This window comes from Gossypium hirsutum, chromosome A03 (assembly GCF_007990345.1).
Source record: "Gossypium hirsutum isolate 1008001.06 chromosome A03, Gossypium_hirsutum_v2.1, whole genome shotgun sequence".
In the NCBI taxonomy this organism is placed as follows: Eukaryota; Viridiplantae; Streptophyta; class Magnoliopsida; order Malvales; family Malvaceae; genus Gossypium; species Gossypium hirsutum.
Window position 1 is genome coordinate 96,004,853 of NC_053426.1, and position 26,319 is coordinate 96,031,171.

Consider the following 26,319-nt stretch of genomic DNA (forward strand, 5'->3'; position numbering starts at 1 on the left):
GACCTAGTTTTTACATTTCAGAAAAGATTGAATGCATGCGTTTAAGTCAAGTAATGCTTCATGCCCAGCTCCGATCTTTGACTCGGGTAAAGGGTGTTACAAGAAATGAATGACAATTTTGGGAATGATATGATTCTAGATTTTGTAATATAGTAAAACAAAGTAGCTAATGTTATATTTATGTATTTGTTTTAATTTAGTTTAAATATATTGAATTTGATTTGAATTATATTAGCACCATTGAGTATTCAATACTTCAATACTCAGTGTACAATCATGTTTATTTCCATGCGTAGGACTCGATCAAGGATTTTCGTAGATTAAAAGTGTTCAAGTATTTGTTTCAACAACTCAACTCGGGAATCATTTTTCTACCTATTTTGTATGTATATATGTGTTTGGGTTGAAATAGCATGTACCTGGGTTATTTTAATCATGTTGCTTAAGTTAACATTTTGGTATATTTGATACTTAGCCTATAAGGTTTATAAAGGTGAACTTCATCCCTAGATTAGTAAATAAATATCCTTAGTTTATATGAGTTTGAATATGTAAATTAGTTGGTTAATTAATGATGAATTGATTGTTATGATTTGATGATGTTTGCTTGTGTTAACATGTGCTAAATTGAGGGTCTTACATTGAGGTAAGCTTTAGCTGTGTTTAAGGTACATTTTGGTATGGTTTGGATACTTGAAAATGTACATTTAGGGTCCCTTTACCATTAAGTATCGAGACAACATGAACATGTCTCAAGACCATAAGAACAAAATTTATCTTATTGTTCAACCTCTATGCTTAGTGACTCAAAACTTGCAAGCTAGTCTCGAGACAATCCCATTTATGTCTCAAGACAAGTGGTTTTTGTCTCGAGATAAGGAAACATCGAAGCTAAATTAGTTTTGCCTTATTCCAAGTCTCGAGATAGGAATCCCTTATCTCGAGGCATTCAAACATCGAAGCTAAATTAAGAAAACAATGGAGGTTAGTCTCGAGTGTAACGACCTGATAGTCAGGGGTGTCAGAAAGTGCATTCTCAGGACTCCGTTCCCGTAAATCGGACTCGTAAATATTTATTATAAATATTTAAGAAGTTAATTGTATAGTTAATTAGGTTTTGGTTACATTTGCATGAATTAAGAGTTATTATAGTATAATGAGTAAATTGTGTTTAAGGTAAAAGTTAATTTATGATTTAAAAATAATTAAAGAGACTCAAGCAGCAATTACACCATTGTTTCTTTAAGTGGGACGACATTAGTGAATTATATATACAACTTATATGTAAATTTATTTTATATATTACAATAATTAAAGTTAAAATATATTATAATATTAAGAAATATTAATAATTAAGTAAATGTATATATATGTATTATATAATAATAAATTAAAGTATAATAAAACAAATAGGTAATAAATGAGAAAGCCATACAAAACTAAGAAAAAAAAAGAAAGAAAAATAAAGAAAAGGAGAATGAAAGTCATGCATGGCCTAAGGACTTTAAAGGTTCAAACTTCAATTGCTAACGTCGTATCGGAATCCTCGACTAAAAAGGAGAAGGATAAAATTGACCTCGTATAGCTCGGAATCCACGGTTTATATTTCTATAATTCGAACTTAGTTACAAATTGTTGTATTTTGATTTAATGCATATGGTAAGTGGTTGAGGTGAGTACTTGGCACTTTGATATTGAATTGAATTAAAGTTGATTGAAATGGGTTGAATTGGTATATATATTATGAATGTATCGATTATTTGAATTGAAATGAATATATATGTGTAAATGTGATAATGTGCAAATATGATAATTGGATATTGGTTGTATTTGGAAAGTGAATTGGAACCCTATTAACTGTATCGGGCTAAGTCAAATATAGATGGTATGCCATAAGATTGGAAGAGTTCAGGGATTTCTTCAACTTCAAGTTAATGAGGCACTAGGTGCCAATTTACTTTGATTTAACCGATGAGATATTCGGTGTCAATTTATATAGCGCTAGGTGCAATTACTACTTCAGATTTGTCTGATGAAGCGTTAGGTGCCAAACTGGTGTGTTGATTGGATCCGTGTATCCATCCAAGTCCAAGTCATGTTAATAGGGGTAATTAAATAAAATGGTTCTATGATTGATATTGGATGATATTGTATGAGAATTGAAAATGGGATAGTGATTTGAAACATGAAAATGAGATATATTGTGATTAAATAAGAATACATGAGTTATGTACTCATTAAGTGGATATGGAATGGATAATGCCATTGTTTAAATGAAATGTGAATCAAATTGTGAAAAGCTATTTAAATAGTAAGTGATGAGAATTGAAATTAGTATGAAATGGTATGCTAATATGTATGAATTAAAAAGGTTGGCATATAATAATTGTGATATTAAATAATATTATGTGTTTAAAATTCAATTGTGCATTTAATATTATCTTGTCTTGAAATGATTGGATTATAGAAATATCACTGAGTTTTATTCAGTGTACGGTTTTGTTTTTCCATGCGCAGGTTAGATACTTCACTTTTGATCACCGATTCAGCATTCAACAACGATCCCGAACTCAAATGTGGTGATGTTTATCTTTTGTGTCGGCATGTACCTATGATGTCTTAATGATAGTTATTTTGTGGATGGATTGTAAATGAGGTTATAAGTGTAATGTTGGTTTGGTATATATATAAACATGTGTTTGTGTTTGAAGCCATAGTATGGTATGGTAAATTGAACCAAAGTTTGGTATGTGCATGTGAATTTAAGTTAATGTTTTATGTAGATATGAGCTAGGCCAAATTAATGGATTTTGGAACGTTTATAATTTTAATTTGAATGATGCATTGATAATATGTTTTGATGATATAAATGTGGTACCAATGAGGGTACATTGGTTAGGCACCTAGGATGATTTTTTTGGAATGTTTTGAATGTGTTTGATCATGTTTTGAACAGGTTAAACGGATGGTTTTTTAGTTGTTTAATGCGCAAGCATGTAGGAAATGGTAAATTTTTTGTTTAAGGCACATTTTAGGTCTACAAGGCCAGACACAAGGGCGTGTGAGTTGGCCGTGTGAGACACACGGTTAGCACATGGGCATGCGAGGCCATTTCGAATGGTACATGGCAGGCACATGTGCGTGTGGCTTGGTCGTGTGACCCAAGTCAGAGAGTTACACGGGTACAGACACGGGCTGGGACACTACCGTGTATCCCTACTTCAAATGCCCATACGGCCAGACACACGAACTTGTGACTTGGCCGTGTGAGTCACACGGCCGTGTGAACCCTGCAGTTAAAATTTTTTTAACTTTTTCCTAAAATTTTTAAATGTTCCCAATTTAGTCTCAAATCATTTCTGAAGTGATTTCAAACCCTTAAAGGCTTTAATAATGGACTCTATGCATGTTAATGATAAATCATTTTATAATTTTTGAAATGTATGAAATGAATGATTAGACTACGGTTACTCGGTAATGCTCTAAAAACTTATTTAGGTAACGGATACGGGTTAGGGGTGTTACATCGAGACATAAGAGACCTTGCCTCGAGACATAATTTTAGTGTTTCGAGACATGTTAACATTGAAGCTAAAATTTCTCAAAAGTAAAATAAGTCTTAATTGAGACATGAAGTTTCCTGTCTCGAGACACAACACTGAAATTGATAATCAAGTTTAGATTCAAGTCCTGCCTTTAAATTTGACCTTGCATAATTTCGTAAAATGATGAATTTGATTATTAACATTATGACTATATAATTGTGATTATGATTGGTAGTTAAATTGATTTGAATAATAATAATGAATTAAAATTTGTGATTTTGTAATGAGATCGCTTGAGTTGTTTCAGCAACATAATATAACATCATATTCGGATCCAACAATCGTGTCAGGTGTGGGTGTTATAGCTTAACCCTAGTATAGACTTCTTGACATTCTGTAACAACCTGATTTAGACCCTAATCAAAACAGTGGTTTCAGACCACGAATCCGAGTCAAAAAAATATTTAAAAATTATTTTCCGTGTTTATTATGTGTGAATTTATGTTTGTGAAATTTTTGTGATTTAATTTTGTCATTTGAGTGCCCGATTTAATAAAAGGACTTAATCACGTAAATTAAAAACTTGATAGTTAAAAGCATAAGGGCCAAATTGTTAGTGGCTTTCTAAGTTGGAATTTTTATGTTGTAAATAACCCATTTAAGTTGGTAATGGCCGGTTGTGACCTTGATTAATACATTTTGTTATTAAATAGTACAGGTTAATAAGGTAAACTAATAATAAGTTAATATATATGATATAATATATGATAATTAAAATAGGTGTTCATATTATTATATCATTGCCGAAACTAAAACAAGGGAGAAAAAGAAAATAAAACCTAGGATTTGCACTTTCAAGCTTGATTCAAGGTAAGTTTTAGTTCTAATTTTTACATTTCTGAGATCGTTACTTTGAGTACTACAAAACCATGCTTGAATTTTTTATTTTGATGAATATTTTGAGTTGTGACATTGTTGAGAGTTTGTGATTTTTGTTGTTTGATGATGAAATATGAAAGATATGTTTTAGATTAACATGTTTTGTATTGGAGTTTTTGATGATTTTGAGTAATTAGGACTAAATTGCAAAAATAATAATTTGAGGGACTAAAATGTGAAATAAATGAATTATATGGGCTTTTATAGATATGGGTAGTATTTGGCCTATCTTGGGTATAGGGAAATTTTGTGTATTTTGTGTTTTATGCTATAGCGACTAAATTGTAAAAAGTGTAAATGTTAGGGGTAAAATGGTAACTTTCCCATTTATGTGTTTTTGGACTAAATTGAATGAAAATATGTTTGAATGAGCTTAATTTGAATATGTCTAGATCAAGAACCAAAGAAATCGGATTTGGATCGGGGAAAAACGAAAGTTGTCGTCTAGCCGCTCCGTTCTGTTTTATATTGTCCGAGGTAAGTTTATAAGCAAACAGACGTGTTTAATTGTAGTTAAATGCTAGATATATTTACTGTTATGAAATGTATGAATTTATATTTATTATGGCCGAACATGAAAAGGCTTGACTACTCCATTTCCGAATTCGTTTCGACCGAGTTACGACATCCGAAACCCCGTATGAACCTTAGGAATAGTTAGGATACATATGTCATGACTTAGGATTTCGATTTATGTGTGCGAGTAAGACCATCGCATCGATATGTGATTTCGATATATGTGTGCGAGTAAGACCCTGTTAAGACCATGGCATCGATATGTGATTTCGATATATGTGTGCGAGTAAGACCCTGTCAGGGACAGTGGCATCAATATGTGATTACATGTAAGACCACGTCTGGGACGTTGGCATTGTACGATGTGTGTGATTATCCAAGTGTCCTATCCAATTCTGAATGGTTCATCGGGTATCGATAAGTGGTGAACAAATATGTAAAATTATCTAAGTGATCAGGTACGTGTTAGCTTGGTACTTAATTGAAATACGGTCAGTGAGTATTATGATATTAGTTACAAATATGTGTAACATGAATGAAAAGTATATGTGAATATGACATGTGTATTCGGCCTCGTGAACAAGAAGTATGATTTTTATTATGCATATATATATGATCTTGCATATTCGGCCATTTAGTTAATGTATGTATATAAAATTTTATCTTGATTTAAGAGCTTACGGATACAAATGTATGTGCATTAGGTTTTATAATGACAATTTGGCTTTTGAAAATTGAACAATGATTTGATGACTTAACTTTGTGAATATTCAGCCAAAGTAATGGTTATATGTGCAGGTATATTATTCATGAAACTTGTAAGCTGAGAATAAGCTTGATATTGATAATGTAATTTGGTTAGATAAAATGAGTTGATTACATTATCGGTTTGTTTGTTTATGACTTACTAAGCCTAAATAGCTTATTGTGTGTATATGTTTGTCTCTGTTTTATAGATTTTGGATTCAAGTTACAAGCTCGGGGATCGTCAACAAAGCCTATCACACTATCGACTGTCTTCAGTATTTTACAAGTTACATTTCGGAACTATGGCATGTATAGGCTGGAATATGTTTCGGAATGCTGTACTTTAGTTTTGTATAAAGGCCATGCAAAAATGGCTAAACTTGTAACACCCCTAACCCTTATCCGTCGTCGAAACAAGGTTTCGGAGCATTGCTCGGATTTACATATCATTTAGCAAAAACTTCCATTAAATACTTACCGATTCAATGCATCATATAGATAAAATATTATCATTCAATCAATAGCTTGGCACTTGTCTTAGCATCAATCAACATTGTTAGTATACTTACGCATATTTTATATAAATTCAACATTGATATACTTATTTTCTCAACACGTCACACTTGAGTTTAATAATTGTCACCACATACATAATTTCCTTGTATCAATAAATCAAAGATAATCATATATGTGCATGTCATGAAATATATCATTCTCTTACCATTTAAAATCATTTATTTCATTATATTAAAATTTCATGTACCGTAATTTCCATATATTTCACGTATACTTATTCCGATAATAATTCATATCAAACTTAACATAAATCAAATTCTATATGCACATACTTTCCACACCATGTGTCCATATAACATGTACAAATCATTATATATATACTTCAAGCATATATGGTAATAATTCATTTCATATTCATATTGTTTCATATTATACGAATGTACTAATATTTCACATTCAATCCAGTATAACATACAATTTAACATATTTTCATGCTCAATTATGATACACAAATTTACCTGACAAAATTGCAAAAATACCCAGATTTAGGGGCATTTTGGTAATTTTTTATTTTCCCCGATTCTCATCCGATCTTGATCTAAATTGATAATTCCATTCAATTTATTAATTTAGACAATAAGTCAATTCATTTCCTTCAAATTGGTCATTTTTTATATCCTTACAAAATTGCCCCTAAAATTTTACTTTTCTTCAATTTAGTCTCTGAGCCTAAAACATAGAAATTAGCCATGCTAGCTGAATATTCATACATAATCTCCTCCTCCTCCTCTCCATTCCTCATCCTTAATTTATATAACATGCTACAAGTAACATTATCAATACTTTCACTATTCACTTATATGTATATTCAAAACTGTCCATCTGCATCATAGTCAGTAAATTATTTATATCTTGAGCTATAGACCTGAAAATTAAGATCGGAAAATTTTCCCTAAAACTATACTTACATATCTTCTTACCGAAAATTTTTGGCTTATCCAATAAGTACAGTTTATTCTTTAAAATCACTTCTATTCTGCTGTCTGACAGATCTGACCCTTCTTTACTAAAATTAATTATCTTCTCGTATAGGATTCAAATGTTGTTCTCATTTGTTTCTCTTGAAACAAGACTCATTTATAATTCTAAACATATAAATTTAAGCCCCTAATTATTTTTCTCCAATTTTTGATGATTTTCCAAAGTCAGAATAGGGTAACCCGAAATCATTCTGACCTTGTCTCACGAAATGTATCATATTTCATGATTTACAATTTCATTTCTTACACCATTTCTTCTATAAGAAACTAAACTCAATAATATTTAATTTCACATTTTATTCAACCTCTAATTCAACTTCCACAATTTTTGGTGATTTTTCAAAGTTAGCTTACTGCTGCTGTCCAAAACCGTTTTAGTGCAAGATATTATTTACCATGTTTATAACACCCTTATTCCCTTTCTCTACAATATTTTCCATCACTTTCTCCCATTTCCCTTCACTAACTCATCAAGATCATAGAACCCTATAAAAGAAGACTATACTATAACATTATTTCCAGGTTTTCTCAATAATAACAAACTTAAAAATATATTGAAATATTGATGTACTTACCTTGTTCTATTGATTCCAATCTTTAATTTGATTCTCTCTCCTCCAGCTTCTATTCCTTGAATCCAATCTGATATTCTAACTCCCCATAGTCTCCTTAACATTTTTCTCCCGTGGTAGCTATGGAAATTCTTTTGATTTCTAGGTGAAAATGGTGAATTTTTGGTAGAAGGACTAAATTGTAAAAAATGAAAAGTTTCTTTCTTCTCTTCTCTTCTTCCTAACATGAATGCATGGAAAAATGGATGAGAATTTCCTCATCTTTCTTTCTTTATATATACTAATAAAATAATAATATAATAAAATATCATATAAAAAAATTAAATTAAAATATTAATAACTAATATTTAATTAATTTATTAATCTAAAATATCTCCAACATCATCATTACTTTCTAGATTTCTCTCTCTTCCAATTGACCATTTTTCCCTTTATGATCTTTTAAAATTCCATTATTGAGTCATCACTTAATTTTGGTAAAATTGTAATTTAGTCCCTCATAATTCTCACCTATTCAATTTGGTCCTAATTCATCAATTTTTCCTTGGTTTCTAGATCCTTCCACCCTTAAAATATTTGCACTATTATCCCTTCAACTTTTTCATATTTACCCTTTAATCCCTCAAATTTTGAGTATTTACTCTTGGGCCACAAAAATTTTCTTACTTCTACAATTTAGTTCTTTCTTGAATCAATATGTCATAATATACTTCCCAGTGACATAACTCAATTTTCTTTTTCTTGTCACTTTATTTCTTTATTTTACTATATTAAGAGTAATATCTTACTGTATAAATTTTCAGGGTGTTACAAAACTTTTATTGTTAAATTCGGTTATGTTAAGTTTGGTTTATGCTTACTTTGGTTTTATAGTTATGTGCCATGTATGTGTAAAGTATGTGTTAGGTACCACGTGCTTTAAGAATAGTTTGCTTGTTATGTCTAAATTCGGTTTTATATGCTCTTGGTTAAATATTCATGGAGCTTAATAGTTGATAAATATTGTATATGCTTCATGGATAAATTTGGCCGATTGTTTGGTATGTATTTTATGTTAAATGTGATCATTATTTTAGGTAAGATGTATATATTACATATGTGCAACATTAACAGGTTCGGCTATGATATAATGTATAGAAAACATTGTTTATTAGATTATATAAAATGATTGTATGTGTTAATTTAGTTACAATGGAATTGTTGTATGAGTTAGGTCAAGAATGTTAATAAGTAATCAATAATTTCTAAAATTCCTAATTTTGATTAATATTTTGTTATTGAACAAGTAATTTTAGATGTATTAACTAGTATATGTAACAAGTGTATATTAAATAGTGTGAGCATAAAATAGTTAAATTTACTAAGACCAATTTTTTATAATTTAATGATTAAATAGTATGTATAATCTTTAATGATGACTCACTTTAAATAGCGTATTTAGAAAAGCATGTTCATTACCATACAAATGCTTTAATATGTATCAAAGTGAAAGTCATGCATGTTTAAATGGCACATGACCTAAACCGTATAGGTAAGTACTTTAAGACGAGTATTATGGCTTGTTGAGTTTTGAGGACGTGATCATGATTCGATAGCTACATGTATAGATACATAAGTAATATTAGAAATATGTTCAGCCATTTGATGATAGTTTAAGCCGTGCATATAAATACATTATAGGTACTGTTAGTTGTAAAAATTGAAATTGGTTGTGACTTATATGAAAGGTGTATATGGATATATATTCTGAAACGAGAATTGATTGTATTTTAATTATAAATGAGTATGACTTGAGTGAATATATATATTAGTGCTTGAAATTTTTCCTTTGATCGGTAATGCTTCGCAACCCAGTCCGACGACGGATACGGGTTAGGGGTGTTACATTTAATTGGTATCAGAGCTACGGTTTAGTAGTTTTAGGACTAACGTAGAGCGTGTGAGTCTAGCTATACATGCCATATTATATACTGTGATAGTGTGATGACTTCTGATATTTGAAAATGTGTTTTCATATAGTAAATGGATCCCGACAGAGTTGTAGTTGATGATGTTAAGAGTGTAGCGACTGCTCCCGTGCAAGGGACAGTGTCATTTGATTCTTGACCGATTTCGAGTAACCAGGAAGGAGAAGCTAGACAAGCCTTTTTACCAAATGATGAATGACTGGTTTACTCAGTATATCCAGACTAACTCGGCTGCACAACAACCTCCACCCCCAACTAATCCATCTTTGATGCCTGCTGTACCTCAAGTAAGTGATCCGTAAAGATTATATAAGCCACTTGTCGAAAAAATCAGAAAACACGGGGCTGAGGAGTTTAAAGCTACTGATGATGATGATGCTAAGCGGGCTGAGTTCTGGCTTGATAATACTATCCGTGTGTTTGACGAGCTGTCATGTACCCTGGATAAGTGTCTAAAATGTGCCATATCTTTGCTTCAAGACACAACATATCACTGGTGGAATACCTTAGTATCGGTGGTTTCGAAAGAATGGGTTACCTAGGAGTTCTTCCAGACTGAGTTCCGTAAGAAGTATATCAGCCAGAGATTTATTGATCAGAAGTGTAAAGAATTTATGGAGCTGAAACAGGGTCGGATGACCGTGACAAAGTATGAGTGAAAATTTGTGAGACTCAGTCGGTATGCCCGAGAGTGTGTTTCTACCTAAGCCATAATGTGTAAAAGATTTGAAGATTGGCTGAATGAAGACATTAAACTGTTAGTTGGCATACTTGAGATAAAGGAGTTTGTAGTACTGGTTGAGCGACCTTGTAAAGCTGAAGCGCTCGAGAAAGTGAAAAGAGAAGCTAACTTTGAAGCTAGATATGCACGTAAAAGAACATTCAGTAAGTAATTCCAGTTGGCACCAAAGAAGTTCCGAGATGATTTCAGCCGTTCTAAAGCCACTTCAGGTTATTCTAGACGAGACCAGAGTAGACCATCTATGAGCTCGAGAGCTAACTCAGTAACTAGTATGGGGAATGTCAGATCAAATCAACCCAAGTGTAAACACTTTGGTAAACAACATCCCAGCAGTTACAGATTGCATGATCAGCCTTGTTTTAAATACGGATTGATAGATTATTATATTCGTGATTGCCTAGTGTCAGCTGAAGAAAATCCAGTGCAGAATACGAGATCCGGTAATACTGTAGCTCAGGGTAGACCACTCAGAAATACGAGTAATGCGAGTGGCAGTCAAAGAGGGACTAAAGATACAACAGTCAGATCTGAGGCTCGTGCCCCTACCAGAGCCTATGCTATTCGCGCACGAGAGGAGGCTTCATCCCCAGATGTCATTACTAGTACATTCACTCTTTATGATACTAATGTAATTGCATTGATTGATCATGGTTCTACTCATTCTTATGTGTGTGAGACATTAGTATTCAGTAAGACTCTGCCTGTTGAGTCTACTGAGTTTGTGATTAGAGTGTCAAACCCCTTAGGCCGATGTGTTATGGTTGACAAAGTGTGTAAGAATTGTCCCTTGATGGTTCGAGATTCGTGCTTTCCAGCTAACTTGATGTTGTTGTCGTTTGATAAGTTCGACATAATTTTGGATATGGATTGGTTGACTTTACATGGTGCTGTTGTGAACTGTAAGAGAAAGGCCATTAATCTACAAAGCTGGAATAATGAGGTTATTCAGATTGAATCTAGTGATTTGAATGGGTTACTACCAGTGATTTCTTCGATGTTAGCTCAGAAATATGTGAGAAAAGGATGAAAAGCTTACTTTGCATATGTGCTTGACAATAAAGTTACCAAAAGAAACATTGAATCAGTTCCAGTTGTATGTGAGTATCCAGATGTGTTTTCTGAAGAATTATCGGGTTTGCCACCTATTTAGGAGGTAGAGTTTGGTATTGAGTTAATACCTAGGACGACTCCGATATCCATAGCTCTGTACAGAATGGAACCTACAGAATTAAAAGAATTGAAAGCTCAATTACAAGAGTTGACAGATATAGGTTTCGCGCGACCGAGTTTTTCAATTTGGGGTGAACTAGTGCTGTTTGTGAAAAAAGAAAGACGGAACTATGAGAATGTGTACTGATTATAGACAGCTCAATAAGGTGACTATAAAGAATAAGTATCCATTGTCACGAACTGATGATTTGTTTGATCAGCTGAAAGGGGCTACAGTGTTTTCGAAGATAGACCTGAGATCTGGCTACTATCAGTTACGAGTTAAAAACTCCAATGTGCCAAAGACTGCATTTCGAACGAGGTACGGACACTATGATTTCTTGGTTATGCCTTTCGAACTTACTAATGCACCTGTTGTTTTTATGGATTTGATGAATTGGATCTTCAGACCATATCTAGATCAGTTTGTGGTTGTGTTCATAGATGATATTCTGATCTACTTCCATGATGAAACTGAACATGCCGAACATTTGAGACTTGTGTTACAGACTTTACGAGATAAGAAGTTGTATGTGAAGTTCAGTAAATGTGAGTTCTGGTTAAGTGAAGTTAGTTTTCTGGGCCATGTGGTATCAGCATCGGGTATCGGGTTAATCCAAGCAAAATTTCAACTATACTTGATTGGAAACCTCTGAGGAATGTTTCTGAAGTCCCAAGTTTTCTAGGATTTGCTGGTTACTATAGACGGTTCGTGAAAGGTTTCTCTATGATTGTAGCTTTGATGACAAAGCTATTACAGAAAGATGTTAAGATTGAATGGTCAGAGAAGTGCCAGAAAAGTTTTGATTAGTTGAAAGCCCTTTTGATCGAAGCTCCAATGTTAGTTCAGCCAGAATTGAGTAAAGAATTTGTTATCTATACTGATGCATCTTTAAATGGTTTGGGATATGTTTTGATGCAAGAAGGTAAAGTTATAGGTTATGCCTCGAGAAAGTTAAAGCCACATGAAAAAAACTATCCGACACATGACCTAGAGTTGGTAGCTATCATGTTTACATTAAAAATTTGGCATCACTATCTGTTCGGTGAGAAATGCCATATTTATTCTGGCCAAAAAAGCCTGAAATACTTGATAACTCAGAAAGATCTGAATTTGAAACAACGCCGATGGTTAGAATTGCTAAAATACTATGAGCTTGTGATTAACTATCACCCGGGAAAGGCTAATGTTGTTGCTAATGCTTTAAGCCGAAAATCACTGTTTGCTTTGCGTGCAATGAATGCACATATGGCTATGTCTGATGATGGTTTGATAATAGCTGAATTGAAAGCAAGACCATTATTTGTTCAACAAATTTTTGAGGCCCAGAAGGTTGATAATGAATTATTAGCAAAATAAGCTCAATGCGATTCAAATGCTGATTCGGAGTTTAGAGTTGATGTTGATGCCTGTTTGAGATTCAGAAACCGAATATGTTTCCTGAGGAATTCAAAGTTGATTCAGATGATTTTGAATGAAGCTCATAGCAGTCAGTTGTCTATTCACCCAGGTAGTACGAAGATGTATAATGATCTGCAACAGCTTTATTGGTGGCATGGTATGAAATGAGACATTCTAACTTTGTTTTAAAATGATTAATCTGTCAACAAGTAAAAGCTGAGCATCATGTACCTTCTGGATTGCTTCAGCTGATTATGATACCAGAGTGGAACTGGGACAGAGTTACTATAGACTTTGTATCCGGTTTACCGTTAACACCGAGCAAGAAAGATGCATTCTGGGTTGTTGTAGATAATTGACTAAACCAGCTCACTTTGTTCCGATACGTACAAATTACTCACTTGATAAGCTGGCTGAATTGTATGTTTCTCAGATTGTGAGATTACATGGTGTGCCTATAGTCAGTCTGAGCGAATCATTCAGATACTTGAGGATATGTTGAGATGTTGCATTCTCGAGTTTGAAGGTACATGGGAACGATACCTACCTCTGATTGAATTGGCGTATAATAATAGCTTTCAGTCAAGTATTAAAATGACACCTTATGAGGCTTTGTACGATCATAAAGGTCGTACACCATTCTATTGGACTGAGCTCAGTGAAAATAAAATACACGTAGTCAATTTGATTAGAGAGATTGAACAGAAAGTGAAAGTGATCCGAGAAAGTCTGAAGGCAGCATCAAATCGTCAAAAATCATATGCAGATTTGAAACGTAAAGATATAGAGTTTCAGATCGAAGATATAGTCTTTTTGAAAGTCTCACCGTGGAAAAAGATACTCAGATTCGGACATAAAGGCAAATTGAGTCCAATATTCATTGGGTCGTATGAAATTATAGAGCGTATTGGGCTAGTTGCTTACAGACTGTTGTTGCCACCTGAGTTAGAAAATATCCACAATGTATTCCATGTTTCGATGCTTCGTAGATATCAATCTAATCCTTCACATGTGATTAATCCATCTGAGATTGAGATTAAGTCCGATATGACGTACGAGGAAAAACCGATTCATATTCTAGATCACGAGATTAAAGAGTTGCGAAATAAGAAGATTTCGTTAGTTAAATTACTGGGGCATAAAAACAAAGTCGAAGAAGCAACGTGGGAGCTAGATGATGCAATGAGAGAATGCTATCCGAACCTATTCAGTGGTAAGATTTTCGGAAACGAAAATCCCTAAGGAGGGAGAGTTGTAACAGCCCGATTTTGACCCTAATCGAAACGATGGTTTCAGGACCACGAATTCGAGTCGGAAAAATATTTAAAAATTATTTTTCGTGTTTATTATGTGTGAATTTATGTTTGTGAAATTTTCATGATTTAATTTTATCGTTTGAGTGCCGGATTTAATAAAAGGACTAAATCACGTAAATTAAAAACTTAATAGTTAAAAGCATAAGGGCCAAATTGTTAGTGGCTTCCTAAGTTGGAGCTTTTATGTTGTAAATAACCCATTTAAGTTGGTAATGGCCAGTTGTGACCTTGATTAATACATTTTGTTATTAAATAGTACAGGTTAATAAGGTAAAATAATAATAAGTTAATATATATGATATAATATATGATAATTAAAATAGGTGTTCATATTATTATATCATTGCCGAAACTAAAACAAGGGAGAAAAAGAAAAGAAAACCTAGGTTTTGCACTTTCAAGCTTGATTCAAGGTAAGTTTTAGTTCTAATTTTTACATTTCTGAGATCGTTACTTCGAGTACTACAAAACCATGCTTGAATTTTTTATTTTGATGAATATTTTGAGTTGTGACATTGTTGAGAGTTTGTGATTTTTGTTGTTTGATGATGAAATATGAAAGATATGTTTTAGATTAACATGTTTTTTATTGGAGTTTTTGATGATTTTGAGTAATTAGGACTAAATTGCAAAATAATAATTTGAGGGACTAAAATGTGAAATAAATGAATTATATGGGCTTTTATAGATATGGGTAGTCTTTGGCCTATCTTGGGTATAGGGAAATTTTGTGTATTTTGTGTTTTATGCTATAGCGACTAAATTGTAAAAAGTGTAAATGTCAGGGGTAAAATGGTAGCTTTCCCATTTATGTGTTTTTGGACTAAATTGAATGAAAATATGTTTGAATGAGCTTAATTTGAATATGTCTAGATCAAGAACCAAAGAAATCGGATTTGGATCGGGGAAAAACGAAAGTTGTCGTCTAACCGCTCCGTTCTGTTTTATATTGTCCGAGGTAAGTTTATAAGCAAACAGACGTGTTTAATTGTAGTTAAATGCTAGATATATTTACTGTTATGAAATGTATGAATTTATATTTATTACGGCCGAACATGAAAAGGCTTGACTACTCCATTTCTGAATTCATTTCGACCGAGTTACGACATCCGAAAGCCCCGTATGAACCTTAGGAATAGTTAGGATACATATGTTATGACATAAGATTTCGATTTATGTGTGCGATTAAGACCATGGCATCGATATGAGATTTCGATATATGTGTGCGAGTAAGACCCTGTTAAGACCATGGCATCGATATGTGATTTCGATATATGTGTGTGAGTAAGCCCCTGTTAGGGATAGTGGCATCGATATGTGATTGCATGTAAGACCACGTCTGGGACGTTGGCATTGTACAATGTGTATGATTATCCGAGTGACCTATCCAATTCTGAATGGTTCATCGGGTATCGATAAGTGGTGAACAAATATGTAAAATTAGCTAAGTGATCAGGTACGTGTTAGCTTGGTACTTAATTGAAATAAGGTCAGTGAGTATTATGATATTAGTTACAAATATGTGTAACATGAATGAAAAGTATATGTGAATATGACATGTGTATTCGGCCTTGTGAACAAGAAGTATGATTTTTATTATGCATATATATATGATCTTGCATATTTGGCCATTTAGTTAATGTATGTATATAAAATTTTATCTTGATTTAAGAGCTTACGTATACAAATGTATGTGCATTAGGTTTTATCATGACAATTTGGCTTTTCAAAATTGAACAATGATTTGATGACTTAACTTTGTGAATATTTGGCCAAGGTAATGGTTATGTGTGTAGGTATATTATTCATGAAACTTGTAAGTTGAGAATAAGCTTGATATTGATAATGTCATTTGGTTAGATAAAATGAGTTGATTACATTATCGATGTGTTTGCTTATGACTTACTAAGCTTAAATTGCATATTGTGTGTATATATTTGTCTCTATTTTATAGATTTTGGATTCAAGTTACAAGCTCAAAGATCGTCAGCAAAGCCTATCACACTATCGACCGTTTTCTGTATTTTACAAGTTACATTTTGGAACTATGGCATGTCTAGGCTGGAATATGTTTTGGAATGTTGTACTTTAGTTTTGTATTTAAATTCAGTTATGTTAAGTTCGGTTTATGCTCACTTTGGTTTTATAGTTATGTGCCATGTATGTGTACAGTATGTGTTAGGTACCAAGTGCTTTGAGAATAGTTTGCTTGTTATGTCTAAATTCGGTTTTATATACTCTTGGTTAAATATTCATGGAGCTTAATAGTTGATAAATATTGTATATGCTTCATGGATAAATTTGGTCGATTGTTTGGTATGTATTTTATGTTAAATGTGATCATTATTTTAGGTAAGATGTATATATTATATATGTGCAACATTAACAGGTTCGGCTATGGTATAATGTATGGAAAACATATATGATTGTTTATTAGATTATATAAAATGATTGTATGTGTTAATTTGGTTACAATGGAATTGATGTATGAGTTAGGTCAAGAATGTTAATAAGTAATCAATAATTTCTAAAAGTCCGAATATTGACTAATATTTTGTTATTGAACAAGTAATTTTAGATGTGTTAGCTAGTATATGTAACAAGTGTATATTAAATAGTGTGAGCATAAAATAGTTAAATTTACTAAGACCAATTGTTTATGATTTAATGATTAAATAGTATGTATAATCTTTAGTGATGACTCACTTTAAATAGCGTATTTAGAAAAGCATGTTCATTACCATACAAACGCTTTAATATGTATCAAAGTGAAAGGCATGCATGTTTAAATGGCACATGACCTAAACCGTATAGGTAAGTACATTAAGACGAGTATTATGACTTGTTGAGTTTTGAGGACGTGATCATGATTCAGTAGCTACATGTATAGATACATAAGTGATATTAGAAATATGTTTAGCCATGTTGATGATAGTTTAAGCCGTGCATATAAATACATTAAAGGTATTGTTAGTTGTAAAAATTGAAATTGGTTGTGACTTATATGCAAGGTGTACATGGATATATATTCTGAAACGATAATTGATAGTATTTTAATTATAAATGAGTTTGAATTGAGTGAATATATATATATTAGTGTTTGAAATTTTTCCTTTGATCGGTAATGCTTCGCAACCCAGTCCGGCGACGGATACAGGTTAGGGGTGTTGCACATTCCCATGCCAAATAATCATTATCTCATTTTTCTTTGTTTGATCAAACTTCACTTTAGTCTTTACACTTTTTCAACTCATTCAATGTGGTCTCTCTTTTTTTCAATACTTCAAGTTCTCACTCATACTCCATACAAAATTTAAATTAACTCAATAAGAATATTTACTTAATAACTTTTTTTTAATTTTCATTTTCTACTCTACCAAAATAGTACTATGAATAAAAAATTTATGGGCATTGCATAAATGGCTTGAGGTTGTCCCACTTATTTCCTTTTGTACTCGAGACCTTCCCCCAATAGAAACGATGTGATCGATGTGTCAACGAGTGTTAACGTAATAATGAATGGGCCATTCAACAACTAGGTCTCTGGTTGCATAGAGATGTTTTAAAACTCTTGGAGGAGTTATCCCGTCTTGTTGAATATATTTGGGGCATGTCATCTAATGGCGTATTCACGCTTAAATCGGGCTTTAAGATTCTTATTGATAATGATAGTACCCATTAGCAACTTGCTAAGCTTATTTGGAAGCTTCCATGCCAACCTAAGATCCAATGTTTTTCTTTGGTTGCCTTGAAAAGGATAGGCTCATGAAAAATGAAAACCACAAGCTTCAACAGTTAGCGACTGGTGAGAGGTGCTGCATTTGTTGTGCAACAGTGGAAAATATTTTATACGTCCTATGTGATTGTCATACAGCTAGAGAGGTTTGGAATATTTTGCTTGGAGATTCCTCAAATAGTGGTTTTTTCTTGACCGATTGTATATATTGGTTACTTACTAATTGTGAAAAATAAAATGTCAGTAATGGAAATATATCGCAAAGAAAAAGAGAAATAAAAATAAAGAACACACAGATTTTACATGGAAACCCTTTCGAGAAAAAAACCATGGACAGTGGAGAAGAAAATTCACTATTTCAAATTCGAATAATTACAAGAGGAATAGACTATGTCTATTTATAGGCTTCTAAAACCATATTCTAATAGAAGTGTAGTAAGATTGAAACACCTTATTCTAATCAATATCAAATAGATGGAGTTTAATAAGGTTTAAAAAACCTTATTCTAAAATAAAATAAAAGAAGTGTAGTTCTATATGAATTTTACTTTTATTTTATTTTACCAATGTATTTTATTTAAATAGGGATTCAGGTCACTTAATTCTAACAATCTTCACCTTGACACGAACTCTCAATGAACAAGTTCTTCATCGTGAACTCTCAACGAACAAGTTCTCCACCTCTTCCATAAAACCCCTTAAGGGTTTAACTTCAACAATGAACACCAACCAAGTCTAAGCAATGCTTAAACATGATTATAGGAAGTGGCTTAGTCATCATATCTGCAGGATTTTTATGAGTACTAATTTTGCTCACAACAATATCACCACGAGAAATAATATCACAAAAAAATGATACCGAACATCAATGTGTTTTGTTCTCTCATGAAACTTTTGATCTTTTGTAAAGAAGATGGCACTCTGACTGTCACAAAATATTGTGCTGATTTGAAGGTCTTCATTGAGTTCATTAAAGAGTCCCTTCAACCAAATAGCTTCTACAAGCCTTAGTAATCGCCATGTACTCAGCTTCAGTGGTAGACAAAGCGATTGTAAGTGGCTTTCCAACTGATTGCACAACCTCCGATTGTAAAGACATAACCTGTGAGAGATCTTCTATCAAGCTCTCCAGCAAAATCAACATCAACATACCCAATGACTCCATCTCTAGTTCTTCCAAACTGTAAGCAAACATCAGTAGTACCTCGTAAGTATCTTAAAATCCACTAAACTACTTTCAAATGTTCTTTACCAGGATTCGCTATGTATCTGCTAACTGCACTGGCTGCATATGATAAATCTAGACATGAACAAACCATAACATACATGAGAGATCCCACTGCACTAGAGTATGGAACATGTGACATGTACACAATTTCATCATCTGATTGTGGAGACAAAGCCGATGAAAGTCTTAAATGGGCTGCTAAAGGAGTACTAACAGGCTTAGCACTCTGCATATTAAACCTGTAAAGAACTTTCTCAATGTGCCCCTTCTGACTTAGGTACAATTTACTTTCTTTTCTATCTCTAAGAATCTCCATACAAAGTATCTTCTTTGCTGGTCCCAAATCTTTCATCTCAAATTCTTCACTTAGTTGGGCTTTGACATTTCTTATCTCCTTTATCTTTTGATGTTATCAACATGTCGTCAACATAACGGAATAGATACACAAAAAAACCATCACTGTTTTTGTTGAAATAAACACAACTGTCAAAGCTACTTCTTTTGAAATCATGAGAAGTCATAAAGGAATTAAACCTCTTGTACAACTATCTTGGTGACTGTTTCAAACCATAAAGGGATTTTTTAGCAAGCAAACATAGTCCTCTTTTTCTGAGACCTAAAAACCCTCTGGTTGTTGCATATAAATATCCTCCTCAAGTTCTCCATGTAAAAATGCAGTTTTTACATCTAACTGCTCAAACTCCATATCATGCATGGCCACAATACTAAGCAAAGCTCGAATCAAACTATGCTTCACAACTGGGGAGAACACATCTGTAAAGTCCACTCCTGGAATTTGACTGTAACCCTTTGCAACAAGCCTTGCTTTATATCTGAGTTCTTTAACTCCTAAAGTCCATTCTTTCTTTTTAAGCACCATTTACAATGAACAGCCTTTTTACCTTTAGGAAGTTTCACAAGATCCTATGTTTTGTTTCTGTGGAGTGATTCCATTTTCTCTTGCGTAGCAAACATCCACTTTTTTAGTCTTTACAGCTAACCGCCTTAGAAAAATTAGATGGCTCTTGGTTTGCATCTATATCTTCAGCCACATTTAAAGCATAAGCAACTAGATCAGCCTCGGCATACTACTTTAGAGGTTTAATTTCTCTTCTAGTTTTGTTTTTGGCAATAGAGTATTGTGGTGAATAAGCAACTTTATTCTGAATTTTTGTACTAGCTTGAGGAGTCGACTCTATTATAGATTCTGGATTAATCTGATGCTCCACCTGCTTTTGATTTTCTTTGTTGGAAGAGTCTTTAAGAGATAAGTTAGGTAGCATAACAGTTTCATCAAAAACAACATCTCTACTAATCACAACTTTTCTATTTTCAGGACACCATAACTTATACCCTTTTACACCAGCTTTTTAACCAAGAAAAACACATTTAATGGATCTCGGTTCTAATTTTCCATTATCAACATGAGCATACACAAGACACCCAAAGATCTTTAAATCAGAATAGCCAGCAGGATTACCAGATCATACCTCTTGTGGAGTCTTTTTATCAATGGCAATTAATGGAGATTGGTTGATCAAAAAACATGCAATAGAGGCTGCTTCGGCCCAAAACAAATTTGGTAAGTTAGCATTTAACAACATTCATCTAACCTTCCCCATGATCGTTTTATTCATTCGTTCTACAACGCTGTTTTGCTGTGGAGTATGACGAACTGTCAAGTGTCTCACGATCCTTTCTAACTTGCATAGTTTATTAAACTCATCAGAACAAAACTCTAAGCCATTATCTGTGCGGAGGTATTTTATTTGTTTTCTCATCTATTTTTCAACCATTGTTTTACAAGACTTAAATGCGGAAAACACATTATTTTTCTGCTTCAAGAAGAACGCCCAAACTTTTTTGGAAAAATAATCAATAAAAGTTAGCATATAATTAGCTCCACCTCTCGAAGACGCTCTGGATAGTCCCCACAGATCAGAATAAATATACTCCAATATTCCCTTCATGTTATAGATTCCTCTAATGAATTGAACTCTTTTACTTCCCAAAAATGCAGTGCTCACAGAACTTTAGTTTGCAAATTCCTTACCCATCAAGAAGTCCTCTTTTACTCAATTCTACCATGCCATTCTCACTCATATGCCCTAAGCGCATATGTCAAATTTTAGTAATACCGTCATCTGACAAGGAAGAGGAAGTGATAGTTGCATCACCAGTAACAGTAGAACCCTGCAAAACATTTAACTTGGCAGTCTCTCTATGCCCTTTCATCACAACGAGGGAACCTTTGGAAATATTCCAAAACCCTACTTTCAGCTGTGTATTTGTACCCTTTTGAATTAAGAGTACTCAATGAAATTAAATTTCTCTTCAACTCTGGAACATGTCGCACGTCACTAAGTGTTCTGACAACTCCGTCAAACATCTTAACTTTAATTGTTCCAACACTTACAATTTTACACGAAGCATTATTTCCCATCAAAACAACACCTTCAGACACTGTTTCATAAGTTGTAAACCAATCCCGATTGGGACTCATGTGGAAGGTGCAGTCGAATCAAGGATCCACTCATCACTTACTTTAGAATTATTGACAGAAACGACTAGAAGTTCACCATCGCTGTAGTCTTCTACAATATCAACTTCACCAAAATTTTCTGGTTTTTTTACCTTTTGATTCGCATCCTCCCTTTTGATCTTATTCTGTAGCTTACAGCATTCAGATTTAAAGTGTCATTTCTTCTTGCAGAAGTTACAAGTTTTACCTCTGTTTGAAGACTTCGATCTACCCTTAGATTTACCGCGAGGATTCCATTCCTGTGTCCTTCCATGATCATCATCAACATTCCAATCTTGTCTCCCATGAACAATGAGACCCTCACCTTGAGAGTCGATTTTAACCACAATATGCTTCATCTTATCATATGAGGTCAAAGAATCATAAACCTCATCAACTATGAGAGACACGCGGCTATATAAAATCGTGTATCTAAAGGTTGAATAAGATGAGGGCAACAAACAAAGTAGAATCAACCCTATCTCTTCCTTATCATACTGAACCTCCATGGCCTCCAAGTTTAAGAGAATTTCTTTAAACACTGTTAAGTGTTCGTGCATAGATCCACCTTCCTCCAAATGATGAGCATAAAGACGCTGCTTCATATACAGCTTGCTGGTTAGAGTTTTTGACATACATATTTGTTCCAGCCTCTTCCATAATCTAGCAGCGGTCTTCTTCTTCATCACATCCTGTAAAATTTCGTTAGACAAATTCAGATGTAACTGTGTTAACGCCTTTCGATCCTTGCGCTTCTTCTATTTCTCCTCAATGTCGAAGGCATCTTATCTACCTCTAGCAGGGCTTCCTCTAAGTCCATCTGTACAAGAACTACCTGTATCTTTATCTGCCACAATGCAAATCTGTTGTTGCGATCCAACAGTGGAATTTCATACTTCAAAGACGTCATTACCGTGATCGAGATGAACAACCCGGAAGCTCGGATACCAATTTGTGAAAACTAGAATGTCGGTAATGGCAATATATCGTAAAGAAAAAGAGAAATAAAAATAAAGAATACACAAATTTTACGTGGAAACCTTTTCGGGAAAAAAACCACTGGTAGAGGAGAAGAAAATTCATTATGTCGAATTTGAATAATTAAGAAGGAGTAGACTATGTCTATTTATATGCTTCTAAAACCATATTCTAATAGAAGTATAGTAAGATTGAAACACCTTATTCTAATCAATATCAAATAGATGGAGTTTAATAAGGTTTAAAAAACCTTATTCTAAAATAAATAAATAAAAAGAAGTGTAGTTTTATATAGATTTTACTTTTATTTTATTTTACCATTGTATTTTATTTAAATAAGGATTCGGGTCACTTAATTCTAACACTAATAATTTGCTTGTGCTTAGAAAGATAAAGCTAAAGGTATGAGATTGGTCGCCACTTTTCTCCTATGTCAACCGGTGTATATGAAAATGGCGTAATAAGTGTCAGTTTTCTGCGAAGGTCAGACCTATTTGTGTGAAAATTGTTAGTATTTATCATGGTTTGCATGAATATTGGACAAGGTTGTTACACATTCTCACATGAATAAAAAATATGAAATTCTTTTAGGGTGGGAGAAGCTGACTATTCGGGTTGTTAAACTGAACAATTATGGCAGTTGTAATATTCAAGAGGGAACTGCTAGTGCAATGGGGGTTCTTAAGGATACCTTCACTCATTGGCTTGGTGGTTTCCAAGTGGTGGCAAATGCTCCATTGATTTTGCTAAACTTTGGGTGCTTTTGAAGGGCTTCATATGACTTGGGTGATGGGGTATAGGGATGTAATTATTGAAACTGATTCTCTAACATTAGTTAGTATGATCAGGAATGGTGTTGGTGAGAAGCATGCCCTGTACTACCTTGTCTCATTTATAAGATAATTAATGCGATGTGATTGGAGGTGTAAGATGTGTTTTGTCCCTTGACAAAAGAACTTCGTGGCTAACTAGATGGCGAGGGCAAGCTTACAAATCATGAAGTGAACAACTTTCTTTGATCATCATCCCCAAGGTGTTATGCAACTAATGGAGGCTGATACGGGAGACATTGTTTTTCCAAGAATAGCTCACACTATCTAAATTCTAGGATTGTTGCCCTCTTTGTATTCATTTTTTCCATTTTCTTCCTCTTTCTCTCACATTTCCTTGAAATCAAAAAATCCCAAAAACACGACTTACATTCTCAAAGCTAAACTTCTACCATGCTTTGTGTATCTTCCCTTTAATAGATTTTAGAATATAGGGCAAATTATATCCAAGTTTACTAAATTATTAGTAACTTTATGTTTTAATCATTGAACAAGTTTTTCATAAAACAGTTTTGAACATCACAAATTTGTGAACTAAAATCCTAATAGCTTTCTTCTTCAATCTTCGACACTAGCCATCAGACTAACTTAGATTTAAGATATATTTTTCTATTCGTCGAGGAGTACTAATTCACCGTACCAAATCATCGACTCGTCGCTCGAAACTCACTAGCCAAATTTAATAATAATAAAAAATCTTAACAGCCTAGTGACTTAAATGAAAACTTTCATATAGTTCAATGACTTAAATGAAAACTTGCAAATAATTCAGTAATCATTTTGTATTTTTTTGAAGTCATGTGGCCAAAACGTAAACTTATTAATAATTTAATGACCTCAAGTGTAATTTACCCTAAATTTTATGATGATTACAAATACATTTTCGTAAATTAAATCATTTTTATTTAATTATTTATACTTTTAAATATTATTATATAATTAGATTAATGTTTGTCCAATTATAAATTATAATTTTTCATATTATTGATCAAATTGATATTCAGCTTAAATCATATTGATGTCGCACTCACGTAGTTAACAAGTTAGAATTTTCTTGATCAGGAGTTTTATTGAAATATGAAATTTTGGGACAAATTTTCTTGAAGTCATATTATTACTTAAATAAAGTCCAACAAGATTTATAGGTGAAATCTATTTTGCCAACAATAATATGATTAATAAACTTCAAGCTGATAGTTTTGATTAATAAAATCACTGGTTATTTTCTTTTGTAACCCGTTGGGGTAATAATGTTGAAAACTGTCTTAGCCGTGTGGCTTAGAGTGGAAGAATAATACTCTTACATTTGAGCTGAATCACTCACCTTTAATTATGGTCTTGATTAATGATACTTGAAGTTATAATTCATGACATTTTGCTCTAAAAATATATATAATATGATTAAAAAAGATTGCCAAGGAGAACAAAAGAAAAAACTCAACTGCGGTAGAACTCCAACTACAGGTAACCGGCCATGATCAAAGAGAATGATCTACTATATAAACTAAACAAATAAACGATTCTGATCAATCCTCAGGCACCCCAAAGATCATTGCCAGTGCCAGAGATTCCGATTTTTCCCTTAATTCTTTCTCCTTCAACACTCTTTGTCAAATATAGTCTCCTTTCCTCTATGTAATTATCCGGACTGAAAAACAAATGTGGGTAGGAAGCAGTAAGAAAAAAGATGGGGACCAACCCAATCGGTGAAGATTTCTTCTTACATTTGCAAAAAAAAAATAAATCAATTTTGATATATATGAAAAGGCTTCTTCAAAGTGTTCTTTGTTTCAAGAAAGAGCAAAATCTAATTTCAAGATATTATTACAATGAGCTTTGAACCAAAAAAATAAATAGAAACAAATGATTGCGGTCAGTGTTTGGTCTTGCATTTTTTATCTCTAAGGACCCCAGTTGGGGGGCTGGACAGCATTATGCCACATTGACCGTGCAACCAATACGAATATTTCAAGAAACTTCCGAGATTGGATCGCGCTCGGAACATCCCCTTTACTGTAAAAATGACTCGGTTGTTCTGGATCTGCTTTTGGAGCAGCATGCTTTCTTTCATCGACAACTTAACCTGACTGCTCACCATGTGGATATTTGCAAATATGGACTGACCCCTTGTTGCCGAGAATGGTTCTATGTATTGGGTGGCAATCAGGGTATTCTCGAAGTAAAGATCCAGGTACAAGTAACTGAAATCCACGCTGACTTTCTTGTTTAGATTTGTGAAGTTAGCCAGCACTGTAAGATCAGCATTGAGCAGGTTACCCATGTCCAGGTAAGCTGCATTCCAGGTCACGCTAATCACATCAAAATGTGGGCTACGTGGCCGAAAGACGAGATAGACTATAAGCACGATTATGCCTCCTATTATAATGACTAGCCAAAATATTATACAGAAAACTGCCCCAAACCATGTATGTGGTTTGGTTCGACGGTCTTGTGGGAGAAGACGAGAGCGGGGGCGTAGCTCTTGGGGTTGTCGATCATGGTGCAGTGGTGTCAT

The 26,319-nt window shown here is 33.4% G+C and overlaps 1 pseudogene; it reads right to left on the reverse strand.

Moving 5' to 3' along the window:
- The window catches only part of LOC107888076 (cytochrome P450 71B34-like), a 69,229-nt pseudogene extending 42,910 nt beyond the window's left edge, over positions 1 to 26,319 (reverse strand).